At 41.0% G+C, this 25,983-nt stretch overlaps 1 long non-coding RNA gene across 3 annotated transcripts in view; it reads left to right on the top strand.

Annotated features, from left to right (window-relative positions):
* Nucleotides 1-25,983, top strand: part of LOC118002901 — a 197,636-nt gene that overhangs the window by 88,809 nt on the left and 82,844 nt on the right. For all 3 annotated transcript variants that reach the window (XR_004677206.1, XR_004677208.1, XR_004677207.1), the window contains one exon: nucleotides 1,479-1,690. This is a non-coding gene — a long non-coding RNA (uncharacterized LOC118002901). The remainder of the gene's footprint in view (nucleotides 1-1,478; nucleotides 1,691-25,983) is intronic.

The following is a 25,983-nucleotide window of genomic DNA, read 5'->3' as shown; positions in this document are numbered from 1 at the left end:
CACAGATGCTTACTGGAGGAACTGGCATTAACACTGTGTTTCCTGGAGTGGTTGCCTGTTACTTCTCTTGGTGTAGCATGTGGTCTAAGATAAAGGGTGGGTGTCAGTGACTGAGATCATGGGTAACTTGGGCAGGCAGCTTCAACCTCTTGCACTTGGTCTCCCAAGTCCTCATTAGGTGAAACAAGAACAATCCTAGCTTCCTTTCCAGGGTAGGGTTGCTCTGTGAATGGCTGATGGTGCACCCTGCTAGGATCTTGGCACCTCTCAGGCAATTTCTTCAGCCCTTATTTACCAGGGCACTGCCTGAATTCCTTCTGCCATTCTATCTCCTCGTCCCGCATGCAGTTAGCTAACAGTGCCATTTAAAATCTCAAGTTGGCGAGGACAACATAATTGTCCTGTTAGATTTTGGGCTTTTAGAATGTTGTTCTTCCCCAGAATTTGAAGATAGAGTGGGTGGAGTTCAGCTTGATTCTATCTCAATCCATGGTCTAAGAGTATTAAATATGCAAGAAATGGCTGCTCTGTCCATCTCCCCGCCCCCCACCATCTCCATTCTTACCACATAATATTTGTTTCTGCACAGGACTAGAAAAGAGTGATTGCTTTAAATTCACTTTTCTTTTATCCATTGGGGAAATACCTCACTGTGTCTTGTTTAAATGTAGCTTTTCACACAGTTGCAGCTTTTGTGGGGGGAGGGGTGTGAGTAATTTCCTCCTGTGTGTCTTATTGCCCTGAAGGGAGGAAAACAGAGCCCCTGTGTTCGGAATGTCAGTGACTTCAGAAGTTCTAGCAGGTTGGTTACTTGTTCCAGCCACCAGGTTTGGTCCCCCCAAAGATTTGCATTTTGGCTGTGAGTAGGAAAGGTTCTCTGCAGACCAAGGGATGGGCCCCTGGAAATTGAGAGTGGTGTGGTGTGCGCCCTAGATCCTCCTTGCATGCCCCCGTCCATGCTCAAGTGAGAGCTAGTGCTCTGCTGCACAAGAAAGGTCCTGTGGGTCGGTGTCCATCAGGGGAAATGATCACGGCAGACTTTATTGGTGGGAGTTTGCCCATGTTTTCAGAATTAAAGCTTATTTACTTTAGAGTTAGAGTCACTTTCTTAGCTGTTTATATTCCATTTTTAATTCTTTTCCTGCCCACTGCTTTGTTCTTTCGGTTTTTGACAAGTGAACAAAAATTCTTTTTATTAACTTTTAAAAAGCTATCATAATGCTGTCCAGAGAGGAAGAAGTGATCAAATTGCCCAACAGAAAAACATTGTGCATTTGTTTTTATTTGCTCAGTACTAAATCTCTATCTCTCCCCCCCCCAACCTTATTCTCTCCTAAATGTGTAACAACAAAGTAGGAAGTAATTTTTATTTTTCCACATGTGCCTTCAGGGAAATCCCTTTTAAATCTATGGATTTTAGTCCAATGAGGGATCCTCTTCCTTTGGTCTACATTTTGCATATCGTCTGTTTCTTACAGGGCTTCCGTATTGTCTCAGGCGCCACTGGAAATGCAGCAAGGATTCCTAGCACATCCCAGTTGCCATAGCAACAGCAGTCTTTCCCATAATGAGCTGCATCATCTGAACTGATGTCACAGCATCATGCAGCAGGTCAAACAAGGCATCTCCTAGTATTGCATCCTACAGATGTGCTGTAAACATCAAAAGGAGACGGTGGGAGCAGGAGATGGTGAGTGTTGAATGTCTGGGCCTTAATTGCATGGCTGTTTTGTTGGTTAGTCGGTGTCTGCTAAGGCAGAGATGGGGGGGATGTTGTCTGCTTAAAATGGACTAGAGAAAAGGCTGTTTTACCTAAATCTGTTTTTCAGGCTGCTGGGTTAAGACAAAGGCCTGTTAAGAGTCATAGAGGAATCATAATACATAGAATTATTCTTGCTCCATCTCTGCCTGTTATTTTTGGTGTTCTCATAGAATTTTTCATAAACATAAGATAATTTCTATTGCAAAATCCCAAGTAGGCTCTCAAATGAGTTCACGGTATTTCAGCATTGTAAAGATAGAGATTTCTTTTTTTATGGGACAGAGCTAATTGGTCCCCTATTTGCTCTTGTGATTTTTGAAATATTTAGTGATTTACAGTATGAAATTTAGTATTTACCTCATTTAGGTTTCAGTTTCTTCATGGCAAGGAACAAATGCTGAATAAGCATTTGACATAACCCTGATGTGAAAGGGGATCTCTTGCATGTTTAACACAGAATTTATTAAAAGCACGAAGACCCAAACCAAATGAAATTACTTGAGCCTTTTGATTTATATGGTAGTCCTTCAACCCATGTCCTTCATAGTTAGTTGAAAGCCTGCCACGATATTTTCCCATCTCTAGCTAGTCTCTAAAATAGCCGGAGTTGTTTGCAGGTGGACTTGTAACAAGTCTGCTCTCTGCGGCAGTTGCAGTGAAGGGTAACGCTGAGGAGAGCCCCTGGAAGTGCCCGTGGTGCTGCTCTTAACTTTAGCCAGAATCCGGTAAGATGAATAAATAACAGGGTTCTCAGTGACTGTGGGGAATACAGATCTCTGGGCTTAGTCATAGCCTCAACTCAATTCTGAAACTCCAGATAAACATGTATCATGTTCATTTCAACTCTTAGCTATTTCTTAGGCATCTCCGTTGTGTGTGTGTGTGTGTGTGTGTATTTTTCCCCCTAAAAACTGTGGCCTGACAATGTCAGATAAGGAGCAGTGTGTTGCCTTTTGTTTTGGGAAATGAAATGGATTTTCCTGGTGCAGCTGATTGCTACTAAGAGAGAGAAAGGAGGAGGCACATGTCAGTTCAGTTGATCAATATGTCCACTTGGAATCAGGGAGTGGTCTTTTGGCTCAGTGCTGCTGAGTTGATAGTTTTTATTTGAGAAGTCTTATAGGAAAGAATGGCAACCCCCAAGTTCCTCTTCTTTTAGGCTGTTTATTGAGCCTAAAAGAGATGTATCCTAGAAGCAGGGAGAGCAATACCTTTAGCCAGCTTGGAGTGATTCTTTTTTTTTTTTTTTTTTTTGATCATATTGGTCCCATTAGGCACTAGCTGGAATGAGAGACCTTAGATTTTAATTAGTTTGTTTATACACATCACATACATACTACTCTCTGTCCTTTAAGCTTATGTGACTGACATGCAGCTATTTGGGATGGGAGAGGTCAGCTCAGCCTGTTTTATTGCAAGCACTTAGGAGCATGAATTGTTCATTGCCTGCTTTTTTGTTGTATAATGTGAACAGAAAGCTTTGCTGGGACTGCTGGGTGTGAACGCAGCTAAGTCAGAAGCTCTAAGGTGACAGGGAGGAGTCCTAGATGGAGATGGGGGAGGGGACAGTGTTCTAGTTGCTGGATTATGAGTCTGGAGAAAATCACTCAGTGCCCATTAGAATTCTTTTAAAGTATTACTTCCAAGGAAAAGCAATGAAGAAAGACTTGTTTGGTAACATGAATTGTTAGGAGCAAAAATAACCAAAGGCAGCATTTTAATGAGTTTTCTATTTGCTTAATTTTTGTTTCTTTTGTCTAACAGTGTGTTTAGCTGCTTCATCATGGGTGATTTGTACAATTACTGGAAGTCGCAGAAGCCAGATTCCTTAAGGGCAGTGTTAGAAAAAGTGGAGTCATGCTTTGAGGGTGGGGAAGGCTCTGGTGGGTGTGGGCTGACGCAGTTATCTGGTGGACTATCCTCTCTGTTCCAAGGAAACTGTGACTCCCCCCTACCCCCCTGCAACTATTCAAAATGCGGTTACAGTTCTCCAACTTTATGCTTTTGTGCTCTTTTTGCTCCAGGAGAACAAAGCCCTAGTAATGGGAGCTGTCATCCTAATGCTCGGTTTCTTTGCAGAGGGCCACAGCCCGTGCTGCTCTCTGATTAGCTGTGTGTCTTAATTACTGGCTAAGGCTAGTTCACTTGCCTTAGTTTTAATATATCCCCAAGGGGGTGGGAGGGGGGGGGGGTGTGTGTGTATGGGGGAAGGGAGAGATTGCTCTATGGCTGCATTTAGTGGTGTTTCACTGAAACTTTCTAGAATTTAGAGAATTTTGTTTCTCAGTGATGAGTGAAAGATCATCAAGACCATATTTACTATGTGGCCAAGTTTCCACCATGGAAACCTCGCAAGAAGTTAACCTCCTCCATGCTTTTGGTTATGGCTTTTTTTTTTTTTTTCTGAATTACAGAGTTGCAAAGGAGTTAATTATTTGTGGGAGTGATAAAAATAGTAATCAAAATAACAGTCACAGCTATCATTTATTTAGTTCTTATTATGTATCAGGCACTGGACCTAACATCGTGTATATATCTTACTTAGCCCTTATAATGACACTATGAGATAGAGAATGATAATTTCACTTTACAAGATTAAGTGATACTCATGTTTCGCAGAAACCAAGTCTCTGCCAGGTTAACAAATTTCGCTAAGGTCATATAGTTAATAAGTGATTGGGTCAGGATTCCAAACCAATGTGATTTGACTGTGATGCCCACATGCTTACTCACACATGTCTTAGTTTTACGACATCTTAACTGTATATACCATACAGATCGGTCATCTTTACTCTATCACACTCACCCCACCCTTCTCATTCTAATTGGAAAATCAGATTTCACATTTTCTCATGTGGAATGAAATCCCATTTATGACACCAACTACAATTTTACTGCAGGGAAGAGCTTGAATTTTGATGAGGTCCTTGTCTGATCCTAGAGATTTAAGTAATGCGGAATTGATGCTCAGAACTTTTGCCACTGCCCTTGCTCGACACATCTTTCTAGCAGAATCTGCATATGGGAAATGCTACATGAATGAGTGTGAACATGATGGAATTGTACTAAAAGCAGGTTTTACCTAGGTCAGTAATGAATCAAGTTTGTTGTACCTGTCTTATCAGCTACATATATAGTACTCTGCTAACTTTAAGACATTTGCATTCCCTGGTAATACCAGGTGAGGAATAGAAGAGAAGAGTTCTCTCACAGCCAGAAGGCGTACTCCAAATCCATCTCTTGGGTCAAGAAGATCAAAAGAGAGTTGTTTTGCTGAGTATCTCAGTGGCTGAATCCAAATGCTGCCTATCTCTGACAAAGTACCAGAATGCCGGGATTGTGCAACATCCTGGAAGCCTTGTGTTTGAGGACAGCTGATACAGTCATCTCTGCATCATCTTGCCCATCCCCAGCTCTCCATGCCCAGCATCATTAGTGGGCTCTGAGGGCTGTTCTTTGTTTGACTATGGGGCTAATGCATACACTGACAGCACATTGATATTGATTCTGGTATGGTGAATACTTAGAAATATCATTCCACGGAGCTCATTAGCCTTTTCTAGGTTCGGGGAAGAAGTTAACCTTTGTCCCAGCTTGCTCCAAGGAGGCCCAAGCTTGTGTCTGCGTGAGCTAGAGAAATGAGAGGCTGATATGAAAGCAGTAGAGTTACTGGGTACAGTGACTACATGAGTTAGATTATTAATTAGGGAATAAAAAAGGCAGTGGAAGTTAGGGAAGTTGGTAGACCTGCTACGTGTGTCTGATTTCCTCCTATTTCCATTTCTAGAATCAGTGAGTTATAATTTGTTTTGATCCTATGGATTCAGTTCAATTCAACAAGTATTACTGAGTATCTACTCTGTGCCGGGCAATGTCAGGGAACATAGCAGTAAACAAGACAGATGCAAATCTCTTCCCCCATTACATTCTAGAGGGGGAGACAAAGATAAACAATAAATTTATAGTGGGGGGTGCCTGGGTGGCTCAGTCGTTTAGCGTCTGCCTTCAGCTCAGGTCATGATCCCAGGGTCCTGGGATGGAGCCCCACATCTGGCTCCTTGCTCCGCAGGAAGCCTGCTTCTCCCTCTCCCACTCCCCCTGCTTGTGTTCCCTCTCTCGCTGTGTCTCTCTCTGTCAAAAAAAAAAAAAAAAATTTATAGTGGAATAATTTATTCTCTCTGGTACTATAGTACTACTATTTCTATTTAGTTCTGTTCCACTTGCTAATAGATAAACCCATTATTTCTACACATATGTATAGCTGCATATGCGTATATGGTCTACATGTAGAGGTAAAATCACTGCGTCAAATGATAACTTTTTTTTTTTTCCCTGTTTGGGTTTGGATTAGAATAGTGCTGGGTATAGACAAAACATATATCGCAATTAGCCTTTTGTTGGTATAAGCTGTTTTGGGAAGTATAATTGTAATCAACCAAAAAATACATGTCTTTCTCAATTGACATGAACCTGACATATGGAAATATGAAATGTATATGACAGATCAGTTAAGGAGAGATTTTTTTCATTTTTATAAAAGATATTTCTCACTTTTTTAAAAAAAAGTTTTGTTTATTTAGAGAGAGAGTGCAAGCAGGGGGCGGGGCAAAGGGAGAGGAAGAGAGAGAATCTCAAGCGGGGAGCCCGATGCAAGGCTCAAGCTCACGACCCTGAGATCATGACCTGAGCTAAAATCATGAGTGGAACGCTTAACCAACTGAGCCACCCAGGCGCCCCTAAAAGATATTTCTCACTTTTAAGCACTGTCCAGAGAGCCCTCGAAATTGAATGTTTTAGGCTGTGTGCAGGTGGAGGTATGTGCACATGGACACAAGCACCAGTCACCTCCTGCCATGAGCAGCCTGTCCATGCCTCCTAGAATGCCTTACACACAGCACTTTAAATGGGGAGCATTTCTTTAAACAATTATACTATCTCATGGATTTAAAACTATGATTGTGATTTCATAAAACTTCCTGAAAATTTTCAGGTACATATCCATACATATATAAGGTGTGTCTGATTTGTGGCCATCACTTGGAGATTGACTACTATTCTTTGATGGCAATTGCAGATACTAACTCTGTAAGTGGGCCATGAGTGGGAAGGATTTTCAGGGGAATATCACTTTTCTTACAGGACTTTGGTCATTGCAATAGACTTTTAGGTATTTTGGATACGTAAGGAAAAAGATTTTTTCTCCGAAAGCATATACCTATCAGTAGGTGGATCCCCCAGCTGGTTTTAAGACTTGGTGAGGACAAAGGAGAGACTTTGTTTCCCTCGTAAGCCATCAGCAATGTTTTTGTCTGTTTTTCAGCAAGAGGTCATGCTTCAGACTCTTCCAGCCACCTTGAAGCTGGGTGCTTTGAGTCACAAAAACAAATGGGGAGAGAATGTGGAATCTTTAGAACAGGGTCTTAAGCCAGATAATTCATGGGCAGAACGTGGCTTGCAGCTTCTTTTATATACTTCCAGGTCAGGCTTCCTGGCCTTGCAACCTGTGCTTACATAGGGCCTGTGCTAAGAAGGGTCCACACTGGATTTAATGTTCTGCTGTCATCATCTTGAAATTCTTTTCTTTTTTTTTCTTCTTTTTTGGGGGGAGGGGCATCTTGAAATCCTTTTTTTAAAAAATCTTTTTAAATCTTTTTTTTAAGATTTATTATTTGAGAGAGAGAGGGGGTGAGAGAGTGCACACATGCATGCAAGTGGGAAGGGGCAGAGGGAGAGAGAGAATCTCAAGCGGACTCCCTGCTGAGTGCAGCCTGATACAGGGCTCAATCCCACAACCCTGAGATCATGACCTGAGCTGAAATCAAGAGTCGGAGGCTCAACCAACTGAGCCACCCAGACAGCCCCCCTCATCTTGAAATTCTTTTTTTTTTTTTTTTTTAAAGATTTTATTTATTTATTTGACAGAGAGAGACAGCGAGAGAGGGAACACAAGCAGGGGGAGTGGGGGAGGGAGAAGCAGGCTTCCCGCTGAGCAAGGAGCCCGATGCGGGGCTCGATCCCAGGACCCCGGGATCATGACCTGAACCGAAGGCAGTTGCTTAACGACTGAGCAACCCAGGCGCCCCCATCTTGAAATTCTTAATAATTTTTTTAAAGATTTATTTATCTATTAGAGAGAGAGAGAATCCTCAAGCAGACTCCCCTATGAGCATGACTCCTGACGAGGGGCTCGATCCCAGAATCCAAAGATCATATCCTGAGCCAAAATCAAGAGTTGGCGTTTAACCAACTGAGCCACCCAGGTGCCCCCTTAATAATTTTTGAGCAAGGGGTTCTGTGTTTACAGTTTACACTGGACCCTGCAAATTATGTAGCCAGTCCTGTGTGGCCATTTTGATATAAAAAAGTTGACATACAAATTTGAATTCCAAGCTTCTCTTTAAGAATTAGGTGATGTGGCTCACTTGGCAAGAGTTGACATAGCAGTATTCTCCAGTTCATCAGGGTCTGCCCACCAGTCCCATCCATTTACCCCCAGCTGCTACTGCCTGAGCCCTGCAGATACTTGAGTTTGAGACCTCTGCTCTGGAATAATTCAAACAGAAATTGTAGAGCTTAAAATAACTAAAGTACCATTGTCAAAACAACCCAGAGCAAAGACCCCATACATCGTAACTTAGAGGCATCCATGGTAAATTCAGTGCCATGCACAGTAATTCAGTGGCGTTTCTTTTATAGGCAGTGGGGGACATATTACATTATACCTGAAGATATTTGGTAAGTTAGGCTTGTTTGTCATTACCATTGCTTTCAAGGGAGAAATCACATCTGCAAAGCAAGCTAATTAACCATGCTGTGGTTCATTGTTTGTATTTATTCTCCCGCCCTTTGTTTACTCCTTGATTACTTTTATCACTTCTTTGTTTAACTCTCATTTGAATTATACAACATTTTTATGCTGGCTTTTTTTTTTTTTTTTAACATTATCCTTTTTTAATATTCTCTCTCCAGGAGACTGGGGGCCTATAATTTGAGGTTATACTACTGCAAGAAGAGCTCACATTTTTTTTTTAATTAAAAAGGGAATTACAGTCAATATTTATAATGAACCCTTCCCTAACAAGGCAGTTCTAGCCATGCTAATGGTTGTAAGTCTAGATCCACCATTACTTCGTAATAATGAGATGCTGGTGACAGACTCTTGAACCTTATATTATGTGAAGCCTTCTGACCCTTCATGTTATGGTGCGAAGTGGCTGTATTAATCTACAGATGTGCAGAGAATTGTTAGAGAATTAATACGAATGAAGGATGGCACTTGCTGCACAGGAAAAAGATAACTTTCTTTTTTTTTTTTTTTGGCTGGAGGAAAGTAAACTAGAACCTGACAGATACATAAGGGGCTCTTGCCTTTGCTTAGAGGACTGGGGGTGTTGGAGTCTTCTCTAAGGATCAAGCCCCAAGGACTCATGGCCTTACCACTTACCCTGTAACAATCCTAATGCCTACCGTGGCCACCATCGTACAAGCCGTAAAACCAGCTGCGTTAGATAATTTCGCTCTGCAGCTATCAACAAACGCGTCAGACATCTACCCTGTATAAGATCATGTGCTGAAGGAACAAACACTTTACAAATTAGGACAACCAAAGGCACGCACGTGTCTGTTACTTGGAGAGCTTGTTATAGATTTAACATCCTGTTGTCAGTGCTCTGCTTGCAGACAGTCCTGACTAGTTCTTCCCTTGCGTGGGAGGTACCCTGAGATGGAGCTCCAGGCATGTCCGAGGCTGCCCTCATTTTTTGTTCTTTTCATTCAATTCCTTGATTTAATTTTTTTTTCCTTTTTCTTTTTAAGACTTTATTTATTTATTTATTTGAGAGAGAGAGAGCAGGTGCGCAGTGTGTGCACGCAAGTTGGGGGAGGGGCAGAGGGAGAGGGAGAAGCAGACTCCCCGCTGAGCAGGGAGCCCGATGCGGGACTTGATCCCAGGACCCTGGGACCATGACCTGAGCCGAAGGCAGACGCTTAACCGACTGAGCCACTCAGGTACCAGTGAGATGTATACTTCTTTTTTTTTTTTTTTTTTTTAAGATTTTATTTATTTATTTGACAGAGCGAGACAGGGAGAGAGGGAACACAAGCAGGGGGAGCGGGAGAGGGAGAAGCAGGCTTCCCGCTGAGCAGGGAGCCCGATGCGGGGCTCGATCCCAGGACCCTGAGATCATGACCTGAGCCGAAGGCAGACGTTTAACTGACTGAGCCACCCAGGTGCCCTTAAATGTTTTTTCTTAAATAACTCCTTACTTTAGCCCACTCAAAATCATTGTTTTGTACCTCTCTCAGCTCTTTCAATTCTTTTTTTTTTTCTTTACTTTTTCATTTTAATTCAGCTCTTTCAATTCTTAGTGCTCATAGTTCGTTTCTATCCCACCAGTCTCTCTCTTACCACTGTCACCTTCTGGGATAGCTCTGGACCCACCATAATCCTCTCTACCAGCAGCCCCCCAGGTTCCTAGCTCCCCTGCCACAGTGTATTCCCGTTACATTAGCATAAAAATAGCCCTTCTGGGCGCCTGGGTGGCTCAGTTGGTTAGGCGACTGCCTTCGGCTCAGGTCATGATCCTGGAGTCCCGGGATCGAGTCCCGCATCGGGCTCCCTGCTCGGCAGGGGGTCTGCTTCTCCCTCTGACCCTCCCCCCCTCTCATGTGCTCTCTCTCTCAAATAAATAAATAAAATATTAAAAAAAAAAAAAATAGCCCTTCTAACACCAAGTGACACTGCAGCTCCCCTTGTGAGGTAATCTGCTTACATTTAGCTTTAGTAGTTAATTCATATATTGCACTCCATTTAACCTGTTTTTTGTTTTTTTGTGTGTGTGTGAAGTAAAAGGGAATGACTCTTTAAAATGTATGTTAGCCACCCTTGTAGGCAGTCTGTGTGGCATCAACTGGAAATAGCCGAAATAGCAGGCCCTTGTGTCGTAGAAGACTATATGCAAAAATGAAAACAGGTGTGCGGATGTAGTTTTAAAAAAATTTGTTCGTCAGTGTTATTCTTACATTGCATTTTCAATTGAAAATAAAGGAAAATAAGGAGGGAGGGGCTGGTGAGAAAGAAGGCGGACACCACAGCAAGTTCCCACAGCAATGCATCTTTCCTCGGCCTCGACCGGGAGGGGCACATAGCTTCTCGGACACTCTAGGGGAAGACCTGTCTCAGCGGAGCGGCTGCTTGAAGAGAAAGGACAGATCTGAGAATACAGGCAACAAATAAAAACAACCTCTAAAACTGGCTCAGAGAAGTAATGATTGCTTCGAGAACTAACAAAGAATTAGACTGGTGAATTGAGATATATGGTTTTCACTAACTTAGTAATAAATAATTGATAACATGGCTTGTAAACATTTGAATTTTGGCTAATTAACCTGAAAAGGAAATAGGCTAAGAGGCAGAGGACCAAGAAAAAGGTAACATAACCAGCTTAGGAAGAGACATGTTTCACCATGTTATTTGTTATTTAGAGGGTTTTTCCTTTTGTTCTTTGCTCTGGTTAATATTATTAGGCTTATTGTGAATAAGCCCACATTTTATTTTCATTTTTTTTTTTATTCTTTAAGAATATGACAAAAATCATGATCTTTGTTGCTGTTTTTCTCTGGTTCTTACATGTTAGATTTAACACTATCCTTGTGTAAACACCACATAGGATTAAAAAACCTAAACAAGTAGTAAAATGAGTCCTGTCAACCAGCTTGAGGAGAAAACAAAATGTCCCTTTTCAAAGATAGTCTAGAACTTCAGATGGTGATGGAAATGTCATATTACCAAACCTAAAGTGATTTTTTACAATAATTTGCACCAAATGAGGGTTTCCATTTTGGGTTTTGGAATCCTAAAATCCGAAAATTTACACATATGTATATAGACTGATACTCTCTGTGCAGGAGATTAGTGGTAGGGGAGGTGGACAGAGGCAATTGGTCCCATGGAAGCAATAGCCAGATCTCCCTTCTTGAATCATGCTATCTGCTGATACCCTAAACCTAATCACTAAATAAGAACAGAGCCCAGGAGGGTGGATTTTGGAGCTAGGTGTATTTACCTTTGAATTTTAGCTCTAACATAAAATTATTAGACCTATGATCTTGAGTTTTCTAGAGTGTCATTTTACCCATATATAAAATGGGGAGAATATCCATTTTATAGGATGAAATGAAGTACTTTTATGTGATGTTATTGGCACAAAGTATTTGATAAATGAAAGTTATTATTATTTCACTTCTCAGGAGTAGTGGGATAAGATTAATATTCTCCCAAGAAATATAATTTCTCAACTCCAATCCTGAAACCAAGGAAATAATTTTCAGAGCTTGCATAAATGGAAAGGAAAACCCTTTAATATACTTTAAATGCTTATACTGTGCTATGCACATATATTATTTCACTTAATTTCCTTTCCCTGCTTAATTTTTCCCCATAGCACTTATCATCCTCTGCAAACATTTTTCTCGTTATCTCCCCTTAGTATAAAGCAAGTTACACAAGAGCAGAGATTTTTGTCTGTTTTGTTCATTGATGTTTCCTTAGCTCCTAGAATAGTGCTTGGCATATGGTAGGTGCTCAATAAATATTTGTTTCAAGAATGCATGAATCTGGGGTGCCTGGGTGGCTCAGTCAGTTAAGTGGCTGCCTTTGGCTGCGGTCATGATCCCAGGGTGCTGGGATCAAGCCCCATGTTGGTCTCCTTGCTCAGTGGAGAGTCTGCTTCTCCCTCTGTCCCTCCCCCTGTTTGTGTTTTCTCTTTCTTTCAATCTCTCTCATAAATAAATAAAATAAAATAAAAAAAGAATGAATGAGTCTACATAACCCTATGAGGGAGGCAATATGATTGTATTGGATAGGTAGTAAATTAATTATCTTTTGCAGTGATGCTTTGCAAGGTTCTAAACCTCCTTGAGTGATTCTTTTTTTTTTTTAAAGATTTTATTTATTTATTTGACAGAGAGAGTCAGCGAGAGAGGGAACACAAGCAGGGGGAGTGGGAGAGGGAGAAGCAGGCTTCCCGCTGAGCAGGGAGCCCGATGCGGGGCTTGATCCCAGGACCCTGGGATCATGACCTGAGCCGAAGGCAGACGCCTAATGACTGAGCCACCCAGGCGCCCCTCCTTGAGTGATTCTTACTATTCTATATCTGCATGCCAAGAAGCCCTTGTGGCTGATGGTTAGGCTATTATGCACCATCCAATTATTCTAAATTTTCCATTGAAAGCACAGATATTGCCTAGGCCATTCTTATGGGCTCCTCCACTTTACAGGTTTCTACAAGGGACCTAGGCTTTCATAGGTCATTTGAAAGATGCATTGATTCTTCTATTGGTGGTTGTTTTTTTCTATCTCTCTTTAGTGAACTCAAGTCTCCTTCAGAAAGTTATTTATTCTTCTTTAAACCATGAATTCTTAGCTATAAATCTCAGATTGATGGATTGGTGGATACTGAAAGAATCTCCGGGGAAAAGACCAGATAGGGGGAATGATAAGCTATAGCAGTCAATCCTTCTCTTTTGCTATTTAAAATGCTCTAATGAGGGTGCCTGGGTGGCTCAGTCATTGGGCGTCTGCCTTCAGCTCAGGTCATGATCCCAGGGTCCTGGGATCGAGCCCTGCATCGGGCTCCCTGCTCTGCGGGGGGCCTGCTTCTCCTTCTCCCACTCCCCCTGCTTGTGTTCCCTCTCTCACTGTGTCTCTCTCTGTCAAATGAATAAAAAATAAAAAATCTTAAAAAAAAAATAAAATGCTCTAATGAGAAGTAAAGCAAAGCACAGGCACATAGCAATACAGTTGTTTGGCCAGAACATACAGCCTCATAAATGGAATAATTAAGATAGCTGATTTCTGCCATTTATGTTGAATTAGAATCAAACTGTCTTTTAGCAGTGGATATCTATAGCTGAATTTTGTACTAAAGACATAGTCTAAATGTCATGTTTTTGAACTGAGTATTTCTCAGAGAGCAGGTGTGAGATTTTTTTTTTCTTGAAATTCAAACCATTTTGACAGCATCCTATTTTTAGAAAGCCTTTCTCTGTAAAATGGCAAAACAATATCCAAAAGTAATTAGAAAAACATCCTGGGAGAAGGCTGTGTTCTGGTTGTACCATGATAATAATAGGCAGAATAAGAAAATGTAATGCTGTTAAAATTTAAAACTCATAGTGTTTTTATTTTATGGTTATGAAGCATATTGAATATGTTTACTTTAGCAACCTCATCAAGCTACAGGATAAAAATTATGCCTCATGAAAATTTTTTTCATCTGCAATACATGCCACGGCCAGTTGAAATACAACAAGGTTATTATTGTGTTCAAATAGAATCTTATTCTGACCTATTTTTAAGAGCCCTGGACTGGAAATAAGGAACCTGAGTTTTAGTATCTGCTGACATAATCTTCCTAAATATTAGTTTCCTCTACAATAAAACAAAAGGATTAAATTTAAATGATTTTTTGTTTCCTTTTAGCTCTAATATTTTATGCCTCACTGACAGGGTTCTCCATACCTTTCAATTGTTCAGTCGTGTCATTTTTCCAAAACAGTGTTCCATAGAATATTTTAAATTTGCTTAGTGCCCTCATGTAGGTGAAAACATATTTTAATTTTATACACTATTTAAATTTCACACTTGTATATTTCATTAGCTTGTGTTTCACAGTAGTCTTGGTGGTTAATCTGTGGTCAATGCATACGTTTTCACTTACATAAGCAAATTATTGTCTTTTACAACCCACTTCTTAACAATTTCCTTATCTTGCAAATAATGTATTTTATATTTGTTCTTTCTCTTGTTTGCCATAACATGTATTTTCTGTTACTGAGATGAGTGAAATGTTTGGTTCTCCTCTACCCCTCCTACTGGATGTGGAATCTTTTTAGAAAGTCACACTGCTGTACCAGACATTCATAAAAAATACCAGTGTTTGTGCTTTTATAAGGTCAAATCATATGGCATTTCCATTTTTGTAAGTCAAAAATGGCCAAACATTGGCAGTTTCATGTGGTTCAACCCACTAACTTGTTAATTATCATAGCAGTGTAAGTCTTTACTATTTTTATAATTCAGTAACCGAAGTTAGTTCTTAAATGAGTAAGTGAAATAGTGCAAAGAATACACAGAGGTTTTGGTGAAAGACTGATCAGGGATTGAATTCTGCTTTTCTGCCACTAGAATGTTCCTTGGGCAAGTTGCTCAACCTCGCTGAGTTTCAATTTCTTCCTTTGTAAAATGGAATTGCTGACACCTGCCTCACAAGCTTGCTGAGAATGTCCATGATTCTCAGAATGATGCCTGTTACATGCTTCCCACTCAGTCATTGGTGATGATACTGTTACAGTGTAACCATCATAGTACTCCTTCAATCATAAGTATCTAAATGTTCAGCTATTAAAACAAACAAGTGGACCTAAACAGACTAAGTGAGAAATGGTTACGAGAAGGGGCAAATTTCTGGAATCTTATCCTCTAGGACAGTGTAGGCTTTTGACAAGGTTACTAAGGGACATTTTGAGGGAGAACAGGAAAGCTGTCTTTCATGTCATCCTCAGATAACTATCTCTGGAGTAATAATTCCATAATTTATCTGGCATCTGCAAATTTACTTCAACTGTTCTCCTTTTTATGTTTTGTTTTTTGAGAGGAAACTGCTTTTATGAAAACTATGGACTACTACGTTGTACATAAATAGAGCAAATAGATTTTAAATTTTACTCTGTAAAATTGAGCTAAAAAAATGTCATAGAGATTAAATGTTCACAAGTGCTCTATATGTTTAATGCCTACTACATAAATAAGTTGAATATTTTACTTAGTCTAAAATGACTCCCATGAGACCTGAGTCTAGACCTAGACTGGAAGGGACAAATCTTGAGCTCTCCTCCTTTTCTCTGGATGCTCCTGTGCTTGTTGATCCTGTAGCTATGTACTGATGACTCATGAATTCAGATTTTTAGGCTTTGGTTATTTTTTTCCTGAGATTCAGACTTCTATTTCTCCTGCCTCCTGTACGTCTTCTCCTGAATCTTCCACGAGTACTTTCACTCTGCATACCTACAATGATCTCATCCTTTTCCCCATTCCAAACTTGTTCCTCTTTCTGAACTCTCTGTCTGGAATAAAGCCTTGCCTCAATCTGTCCCTCAGGGTAGAGATGGGGCATCATCCTCAGCTTCCTGTTCCATCTCTCCGCTCCCAGACCCAAGTCCTGTAGGGTTTTTAATTCTTTGGGATTTGGTGAAAATGGGCTTAGAGGAAACCCCAAATAATTGTTTTATTTTGTGATAGGTTTAGGTCATGCTCCCTGACCACCTGGCTTCCCCCCCCCCCTTTTTTTTTAAGGATTTTATTTATTTTTTGACAGAGAGACAGCGAGAGAGGGAACACAAGCAGGGGGAGTGGGAGAGGGAGAAGCAGGCTTCCTGCTGAGGAGGGAGCCCGATGCGGGGCCCGATCCCAGGACCCTGAGATCATGACCTGAGCGGAAGGCAGATGCTTAACGACTGAGCCACCCAGGCGCCCTAGCTTTCCCTTTTCTAAACCAAAGACCTGATATTATTAGACATTCTGTCATGGAAGCCCCTTCCATCCCCATGATCTTTCTAACTGTGCTCTGAACTTTCTGAGCTCTGTTGAAACCTATGTCCAGGGCAACCTCAGGTATCCCTTATGGCTAGTGTACTGTGGTGAAGAGGGGAGAAAATGCACAGTGTAAGCACTGGATAGGGACTCTAACAAACAGAGGTGTTATTCTAGATGGAAAGAGTTTGCTATTTTTTTTTCACTTTGAAAGTTTATCTGATCAGAGACCTCCAAAAGTTGATATAAAGTTACTACATCCTGACTCAAGAGGATTACATACTGCTGACTTCAGCATCAGAATTTCTTTTTTGCAGGCATGATTCTCATTTGTCTTCTGAATTAATTCCAATGGACAGGAGCCAGTTTTAACTCTGTGACCTACAACACTGGCATTGTTTACAGGAATGTTCACAGGAGAACAAAGCAGCAACCTTTTTTTTTTTTCCCCCCTGTTGGTGAACTGGGCTTGGGGTCCGTTAGAACTTCTGAGTTCGGATCCCAGTTACACACTAGCTCTGTGCTGAGGGAAAGTTTCCTAGCCTTTCGGGGGTCTGCTTTTTTCATAGTACTTGCCTTGTCAAGGATTGTGTAGTTTAGACATGTGTACAGAGCACCTAGCACAGGGCCTAGGATGCAGGAAATTCTGAGGAGTGGTAAGTAGAGGCTACAGCTATTCTTAATGGAAAGGGAGGAGGACTAACTGACGAGCAGCCTCACTGCCAGGCCTTGTTACGGGAGAATTTATGTTCCTGTCCCAGACCTGTGGGATTTCAGTGGTCAAATACGTCTGCTACCAGAATCTTGTCCAACAACCCTGTTTCTCCCCTAAATTGGACAGGAACAGTCACATTACATGACCAATATTTATATATCAAATTTTATTTTCCTTATGCTTCCTTTAATTTGTGGAGAATGTTCTATAGAAAAATGTATTGGGGCCCCATGAATAATAAAATTTACCATTAAAACTCTTAATCTCATTAAGGAAAATTCCACATTTTAAAGTGTGCATTTACTTCTCTCATACAGATTCAGTTCACACAGTCTGTTACACACTCATTGTTAAAATACTCTATACAGTTAACTTCACATTTTCCCCACAGATGTTAAATATGCAAGCAGACACAAGGCTTATGCATCCTCTGTCAGGGAATGAAATTGCCTAGAGGGGTTCTCTCGGTAGAGGTAAAGCTTTGTCTTGGAAATGATTATGTGATTTGGCAACGAAAGGTTAATATTCCTTACCCTGTCAGCTGTGGTATAGCCTGGAGCCTCTCCACTTGAATTGCCTCCATCACTGAGTTCCAGATAAGTCTGCGTATGTCCACGGAATGTCTGCCCTGTGTCTGTGATGAGTTGATAGTTTGCCATATCAGTGAGCAGAGTATATTGGCACCAAAGTCAGAAGAGATTTCTGAAGAGAATTCATCCCAGGAGAGGAGGAGTCAGCTACAACAAGCCTTAATCACCAGAGGGTGGAGTGATTCTGAGCCCAGTTTGATGTGGGTCATGAGGTATCCTTTCTCGGTCACTCCCTGGACAGGGCTGAGTCCTGTAAAGACTGAGGAGGAGCAAGTGGGCTGGACATAAATGCTATTTCACTAGAGAATGCGCACCTCATTTGAGCATAAGACCACTGCTTCAGCAGCCTTCAGCAAAATACATAGTGCAAGAGGCAGAAAGGTGTGTTCCTCTCTTTCCATGGATGCTCTAACTGGAGGTTTCTAAATTCTTTTGATCAACATCTATATCTATTAAAAAATATCTAAGCCCTCTCATATTAATATAGCATATATTTTATGAAACATACACAAAAGTGAAAATTAAAAAGGATGAAACAAAAATTGAACAGAAAACCTAATATTTTCTTCACACTCCTAAAGGTTTGCCTTGTGTCTTCCATGGAGTGAGCCCCTATCTTGCAGACCACTGTTCCAGAGCATCAGTGGGAAAGGCCTGTTGGCGTAGCTCTTCCTGGCAAAGGCGCCCACGCTGTAATGAGTGTGCACACATGTGAGACCCGTGCTAAAACTTCATGCAGTTCTACGTATATTGAGTAAAAGCTTTACTGCATCGTTTAGTAAGTATCATGCAATCAGAAATTCTTTTAAACCAATGGTTATGGACAAGGACACATTAGGGATTGAGCCTCGGACAGCATTAAAGGGGTGTACCTGAGGATTCTTGTCCTTTCTCTTTGCAAGTGTTTCTGCAGTATTTTAGCTAATTTGCATGCCTTGAATACCCTTAATTTCACTAAGGAAAATCGACTTCTAACTTTCAACTTGCTAGATGGTAAAACTGGTTATTAAGGTAATACTGAGGCTATCCCCTTTCTGATATAATGCTAGCTGGCACATACCCCTGGACTGTATATTCCAGATACCACTTCAGCTGACTACACGTAGAAATGAAGCTTAAATTGTCATAAAATTATACTGAAGTGTATTAAAGTACATGACAGATCTTGTAACATTGGGTTACCATTTTACACTGAAGCTTATGATCTTTGATTTGCTCCAAAGTATCTTAGCTGGTGAGGGGTGGATCAAACCCTGAACTCAGGTGTAAATGACTTTCAATCCCATGTTCCCTTTGTAATATCAGTGCACTGGCTACATGTACTTCTGGTGCTGGCCTCCTGGGATTGAACCCTTTGCCCCTCGGCCACTTTTTAATAAAGTCTAAAATTTAGTTAATAGTAATATACCAATAGTAGAAAATAAGGAATCCACCTCTTCTGCTGACCTGGTCCCTCCTATAACTCTTTCTGAGGAGAGGAAAGACAATCCCTACCAGAATTATGAGCTTTTGCTTACATTCCCAAAAGGTGGCTTTGGTTGCTTTGACCCTTACGACTCTTTGCCTCAAGGAAATTGGAATATGTTTTCCAGGGCCTGGAGGACATTTGTGTGAAGGCTCCTGGCCTCTGAGGGCCATGACCCAAAGGCAAGGGCTGGTCTGGACAGCAAGGTGGAGATGAAGGGCTAGAGGATACGCCTGGGTGGGACCATGCCAACAGCAGAAGTGAGGAGTTCAGGGGCACCTGGGTGGCTCAGTTGTTAAGCGTCCGCCTTTGGCTCAGGTCATGATCCCGGGGTCCTGGGATCGAGCCCTGCATCGGGCTCCCTGCTCCACGGGAAGCCTGCTTCTCCCTCTTCTGCTCCCCCTGCTTGTGTTCCCTCTCTTGCTGTGTCTCTCTCTGTCAAATAAATAAATAAAACCTTTAAAAATAGTGAGGAGTTCAAGGTGGTCCAGACCAGAAATAGGCTAGACAGGCACTAGGGGATTTTAGATGGTGCAGTCTGTGGTAGGGGTCAACTAGCCTTGGCCAGAAGAACGTAGGCCTGGGACAGAGAAAGAATAACCCCAAATGAAAAAACAGTTATCCAAAACCAAATAGAAACCCAGACTGTTTAGTAAGAAGAATGTGGATACTGAAAAACTTCTGTTTTGCCAGATTGGGGAATTTCTGCTTCCTTTTATCTGCTAGCATTGCTACTGCAGTACTTTTCCCCTGGACCTTACGAAGCTTCTGATACGTCCTAAACCAGAGTGAGTTTTCCACAGTGTTCCCCACCCAGCAACTCAGTAGGGCCCAGGTAATTCCAGAAAGGTACCAATGGCTCCGGGTCTTTTGCTATTCCTGTGTACTCTATGTCCTGAGCCTACTCACTGACCCCAGGGTCCTCCTCACAGAACCTCCCAGGACATTTCTCTGATTCTCACACCCAGAGGATTCCTGGTGGCCACTCTGACTGGCCAGAGTACTTGAGGTAGAGGTCCCCTTGAAGGCACCCCCTTTGAACCCTTGCTATTGGTTATCTGATTCATAAAAGGGACTCTCTCATACCTATTACTCAATAAGAACAATGTCATTGGTATTTGACAGAACAGGAATTGTTTGAAGGGGCTTTTACAGATCTATTGGGACAATAGCCATTTCCATACTGATGACATTGCAGTATCTCAAAACAAGAGCTATTTTGGGCAGGACTTCAAAACTGTACTCTCTAGATCCAAAGTGAGTTTTACTTGTATATGGGACTTGTATATGTATATGTATTTGACTTGTATATGATTGTTTTTTAAATGCCCTCGAAAGGTTTCATTTAACTTAAAAACTTAAAAATCAAGGGTTATCTTTTTCCACAGAAGTCCTTTGATTTTATGGCTCTGTGTAGATTCTAGGAAAGGAAGAAAAATGTTTTATGGCCAGAAAATGCCAAATCCTGGGCCAGGGCCTTATATAGTCCTGAGCCTCAGAAATATAGAAAGACCTATGGGCCTATTAGGGCTTTATATAATGACTTAAAGGGATACAATTTTGGTTTAGGAGTTAGAATTTCCAAATTTATTAAAAATGTGCATCATCATCATCACTGTCATCATTATTATAACAATAGTAATGGTTTTTATTCCATTTTTGAGTGCTTTCTCTGTGTCAGCCTCCATGTTAAGAAGTGCTTCACATATAGTAACTTATTTAATCTTCAGTAAATTTATTAAAAGGGAATGGAGGACATACTCAGTGCCCAGATCTTGGTTTCTAAACACGCTTCCTCAACAGAAGGAATCAGAGCTCTTTGGAGACATGGCTAATGCTAAGGTTAGGGCAGAGAAAAATTTAAGATGAGTGTGAACATCGTGCGGTGTGAGAAAGTAAGGAAGTGCCCCAAAAGCAAAAGGGTGGGGTATGTCAAAGGAGCCAAGCCAAAAGAACTCCTAAAGGCCAGATTTAGAATACTGAGCAATAAAGTAAATAATGTAGTATTGAGTTATAATCCAACATATAAAATAAATATACATGAGTGCATATTAATATAAATAAATAATTTAATAAATTAATAAACAGTGAAGAAGAGACACATTTTCCTTACAGAAGAATTCCAAATAATGTGTGTAAGTACTCCTATGTCTAGGAGTAAGAGCTTAACCCACTCCTCCACCCCACTTAGGGTGGGCTAGGCTTAGTGACTCACTTCCAAGGAACAGAGTATGGAAAGAGAACAATAGTAATTTACAGGGGAGGGGTGCCTGGGTGGCTCAGTCGTTAAGCATCTGCCTTAGGCTCAGGTCATGATCCCAGGGTCCTGGGATTGAGCCCCGCATCAGGCTCCCTGTGCAGCGGAAGCCTGCTTCTCCCTCTCCCACTCCCCCTGCTTGTGTTCCCTCTCTCGCCGTGTCTCTCTCTGTCAAATAAATAAAATCTTTTTTTTTAAAAAAGTAATTTACAGGGGAGAAACCTGGCAAATACCACATGATGGTATTTGTGATGAAGGTTACCATCATTTAGTGATATTGTGCCAGTGTCACCCATCCCTTATATGATGTGATGATAAGAGCTCTTCATCTCCAGGGTACTCTTTCCCAAAACCCATAAGATCATTCTAATTTTGGTAGGAATATGAGAGAAACATCAGATAAGCCCAGATTGGGGGTCTACAGAGTAGCCAGCCTCTCTTCCTCAGGACTGTCAAGGTCCTAAGGAAAAGCCTAAGAAACTGTTACAGAGCAGAGGAGACCAAGGAGATATGTCAACTAAATGCAATGTGGCACCCTAGATTGGGTCCTGGAACAAAAGAGGACATTAATGGAAAAACTGGCAAAATCCAAATAAAGTGTGGATTTTAATTAATAGTTGTGTGCCAAGATCAACTTTATAGGTTTATTTTTTTTTAATATTTATTTATTTATTTGAGAGAGAGAGCAAACAAGCAGGGGGAGGGGCAGAAGGAGAGGAAGAGAGAGAATCTCAAGCAGACTCCCCACTGAGCAGGGTTCCATGTGGGATTCGATTCCACAACCCATGAGATCATGACCTGAGTCAAACCCAAGAGTGGGACGCTCAACCAACTGAGCTACGCAGGTGCCCCATCAGTTTTATAGTTTTACACATGTACTTTTATAATATGAGACATTAACAGTGGAGGAAGCGAGGGTATTACGGGACACTCTGCACTATCTTTGCAGCTTTTCTGTGAATCTAAAATTATTTCATATTTCAAAATAAAAAGTTTATTGAAATAGATAAATGAATAAGTAAATAAAATAGTTGAAAAAAATTTAAAAAGTAATACAGACTTATTTTTAAAAAATCAGAGTATTGTATTGTAGACAATGAAAAGCAAAAATTCCTTTCTTCTCTAAGTAGGAACTCCAAACCCACCCCATTCCAATCCGAGAAGTGAATATAGTTTAATAATTTGGCATAACTTTTCCCTGATATTTTCTATGATCTATACATACATACTTTAAAATGTGTAACTGGAATCTTGCTTTTCATACTATCCTGTGACTTATTTCTTCTCTACTAAATACTAAATCATGGACTTGGTTTCAAGACAGAATGTAATGATTTTCCAGGTGCTTTTTTAAATGTTCGTAAGAGTATTGCTTCCATAGGGGCATTAACTATCAAGTCTACCTTATTTTATTTTTATGTATTTATTTTTAAATATTTTATTTATTTATTAGAGAGAGAAGGAGAATGCACAAGCGGGAGGAGGGGCAGAGGGAGAGGGAGAAGCAGGCTTCCCCACTTGAGCAGGGAGCCCGATGCGGGGCTCGATCCCAGGACCCTGAGATCATGACCTGAACCGAAGGCAGATGCTTAACTGACCGAGCCACACAGGTGCCCCTCTTATCTTTAAGCCTTTTAGATGTATCCTATAGATAAGTCTTAGGCATTTCTAAATTTTTGTCATATTACCCAAGATTATTACCTGCTCTGCTCTAAAAAATAGTATTTGGTAATCATGGATTTTTAAGAAACAAAGATCAAGAAAATAAAGCTGTTCATCATTAAAAAAAAAATAGAAGTAAGAAAGCTGTTGCTCGTTGACCACATTTAGGTCATAACTTTGTAGGTGGATTAGTATCCATAACTGAAGCTGTTAGTGTATGTGTATGTATCTGTGTGTGTGTGTATGTATATATGAATACATATGTAAATTTAAAAGCATTATTTTACTGCTAGCTCAGGTAGGGTAAAATGGTAACCTGATTATCTGAGCTCAGAGCCAGAGAAATTACTAATTTGAATAAGGTTTTCTTTATTTTCACCCCTCTTGTAACACGATCCGAGTTGGGACTTCAGTATGGTTCTGTCGTAAGCATCATGCTGCAGTGCCTCCTGCCCACGCTGGATAGCCCTGCTGTAGAAGCTGAAGAGAGTTACACATCCGTGGGCACTGTTTCCTGTGCAACCCTGGGGGACTGTGTGCATGTTTGAGTGTGTAGGAGGGTCTTCAGCACGCTCCTCAGGCCTTTTCTCCTATCCTATTTCTCTCCCATTTTCAGCCCATGTTTTAATGGTCCTTCACTCGTCAGACTCACCGTGCCATTCCTAACCTCCTGTTTCTCCACCAATGGCTGGCATATCCTGCAGAGAAAAGTGAAGCTAAATGTTAGGAATTATTCCCATGTCCTACCTCCCTGACACAAATCTACAAGCTGATATACTCCCCCTTAACCTACTTTCTCTGGGTTTTATAGGAAGAGGCATAATACTATTAAAAGCATGGGTTTAAAAAAAAAAAAAAAAGCATGGGTTTTGGAATCAGGAAGAAATGTACCTGTTTCCTGTTCTGCCACTGTAGCTTGTGTGACCTTGAACAATGTACTTAAAACCTAATTTTCAATTCCCCAGTCTGTTGAATGGGCATGATTATAGTACCTACCTGGTAGTATTAGAAGATAATGCAGGGTCTGTCAGCTTAGCGTGGTATCTGGCACAGTAAGTGCCTGACATGCTGAGTGACCATAGTTACTTCTTTTTGTTCCAGATAAATCCACCCTCTGGGGTCTCACTCAGCTAGTAAACTTCTCCTATTGCTTTGGCTTTGTCTTCTGTCTATAAATTGCTCACGTCTCCTCTGGGTTAAAAGTAAATAAGAACCCCAAAACCCTCCCTTGATTCTACCTTTATTTCCTACTAATGTTCCATGTCTCTTTTCTCACAGTCAAGCTCTTTAACAGGGTACGGTATCCTGCTTCACTTCACATTAGCTCTTAGACTAAAGCAATCTGGATTCCATGCCTCTTACACCAAAACTGTTCTTGCTCAGGTTGCCAGAGAAACACCCCCCCCCCCCGTCCCGACAAAGCAGACATCTGCTTTTTGCTTACCTCTCATCCTTTCCCCTTCTCGGGAGCTGCCCTTCCTCTGTGGATCTTGATGTAAATGTCAGTTCAGGTGCCCTGCTCTGGAGTTCAGCCCCAGGAGTGGACACAGGACCCCCAGTCAGGCCAAGCAAACAAGCAAGTCAGGGGAGTGGCAGATGGTGGCATTATCTTCCTGCTACCCTGATCCCCCTGGACATTCTCCTTTCCTGTCTTTTCTGGGGGTGAATTCTTCAGTTTTTCCTTGGAGTGTGTGATCTGCCTCATATTCCTTCAATATAGTTCTTTTTGCTTATGTGGGACAATTGGTTCTGTTGCTTACAGCAAAAGGACCCAAACTGATACAAGTTCTTTGAAGCTTCTTCGATGCCTCACATATAGTTGACCCCTCCCTCCTCCTTTCATCCTTGAACCTAGTGTATGTCTCTAGTTCTATGTCTGTTCTATGTCTGTGTCAACTGTACCAGTTCATAATGCATGAATTATAATCATGTATCCATATATTTCTTTTTTCCACTAAAATGTGAATTTTTTGAGGAAAAGGACCATATTTTATTCATTTATGTATTTCTAGCTCCTAGCATACAGGAGTAGGAGATCTTACCATATAGCCGTTGTTCCCAACAAATATTTGTTGACATATTTAGTGTTACTAAAAAACCCCAAAACACTACTATGCGATTCACACAGAGAATAAGTTTGTCTTAGGGTATGTTTAATGAGTCTCTTCCATTATAAATTTAGGACAAAATTTTAGCCTCACTGTGTAACATAATTGGACCTTTTTAGTGGAGAAACTAGGTCAAGGAACTGGTGTAGTGTAGGGAAAGCAAAACTGTAGACATTTTAAAAGCTAGTGTGAGTTTCTGTATATAAAAGCTCAGTCAACATGTCTGTTTAAGGTACTGTTTTAGCTAGATATATTATGATTTTATATGAAATTGTTCTTTTCCCCCCATATTTACAAGTGTTTGAATTCTGGTTAGATTTACTGCAAGCGGAAATTCTTAGAGAAATAGCCAAAAAGTCAGGAATATTTGTGGGTCCTTATTTGTGGACTGACATTTAAGAGTTTAGGCACAGGATTACTGAAGGGAAAGCAGTCCTACAGCATGCAGTTAGACCACGGCTGCTGCTCGTCCATATGGCACTTATATGCAATTTAGGACAAGACATCCCTTCCTTAAAACACTTTACTTCCACCTTTAGGAAATTGTCAACATAGACTGATTTTATTAGAACAGGGTGCTTTCCTGCCATCTTCTGGAAAACTGAACTAATAGATATCCACACCTAGGAAATCTGTGATATGCTTGCCCCAACCCCACCCCCTGGCCCAGAAGTGGCACCCTTGTTCAATGGACAGCCTGCATTGTGGTGTATATGGCAGCTTGAGCTATAGGACTGTATTTAGCATTCTCTTCTGGTATGTGGATTTGCTACCAATTAACAATTACCCAAGTGATTCTCAGACCACATCCAGACCATTGTCTTCTATAGAATT

Source organism: Mirounga leonina, unplaced genomic scaffold (assembly GCF_011800145.1).
Source record: "Mirounga leonina isolate KUSES-001 unplaced genomic scaffold, KU_Mleo_1.0 Mir_85, whole genome shotgun sequence".
NCBI classification, from domain to species: Eukaryota; Metazoa; Chordata; class Mammalia; order Carnivora; family Phocidae; genus Mirounga; species Mirounga leonina.
This window is presented reverse-complemented; position numbering and strand designations above follow the sequence as displayed.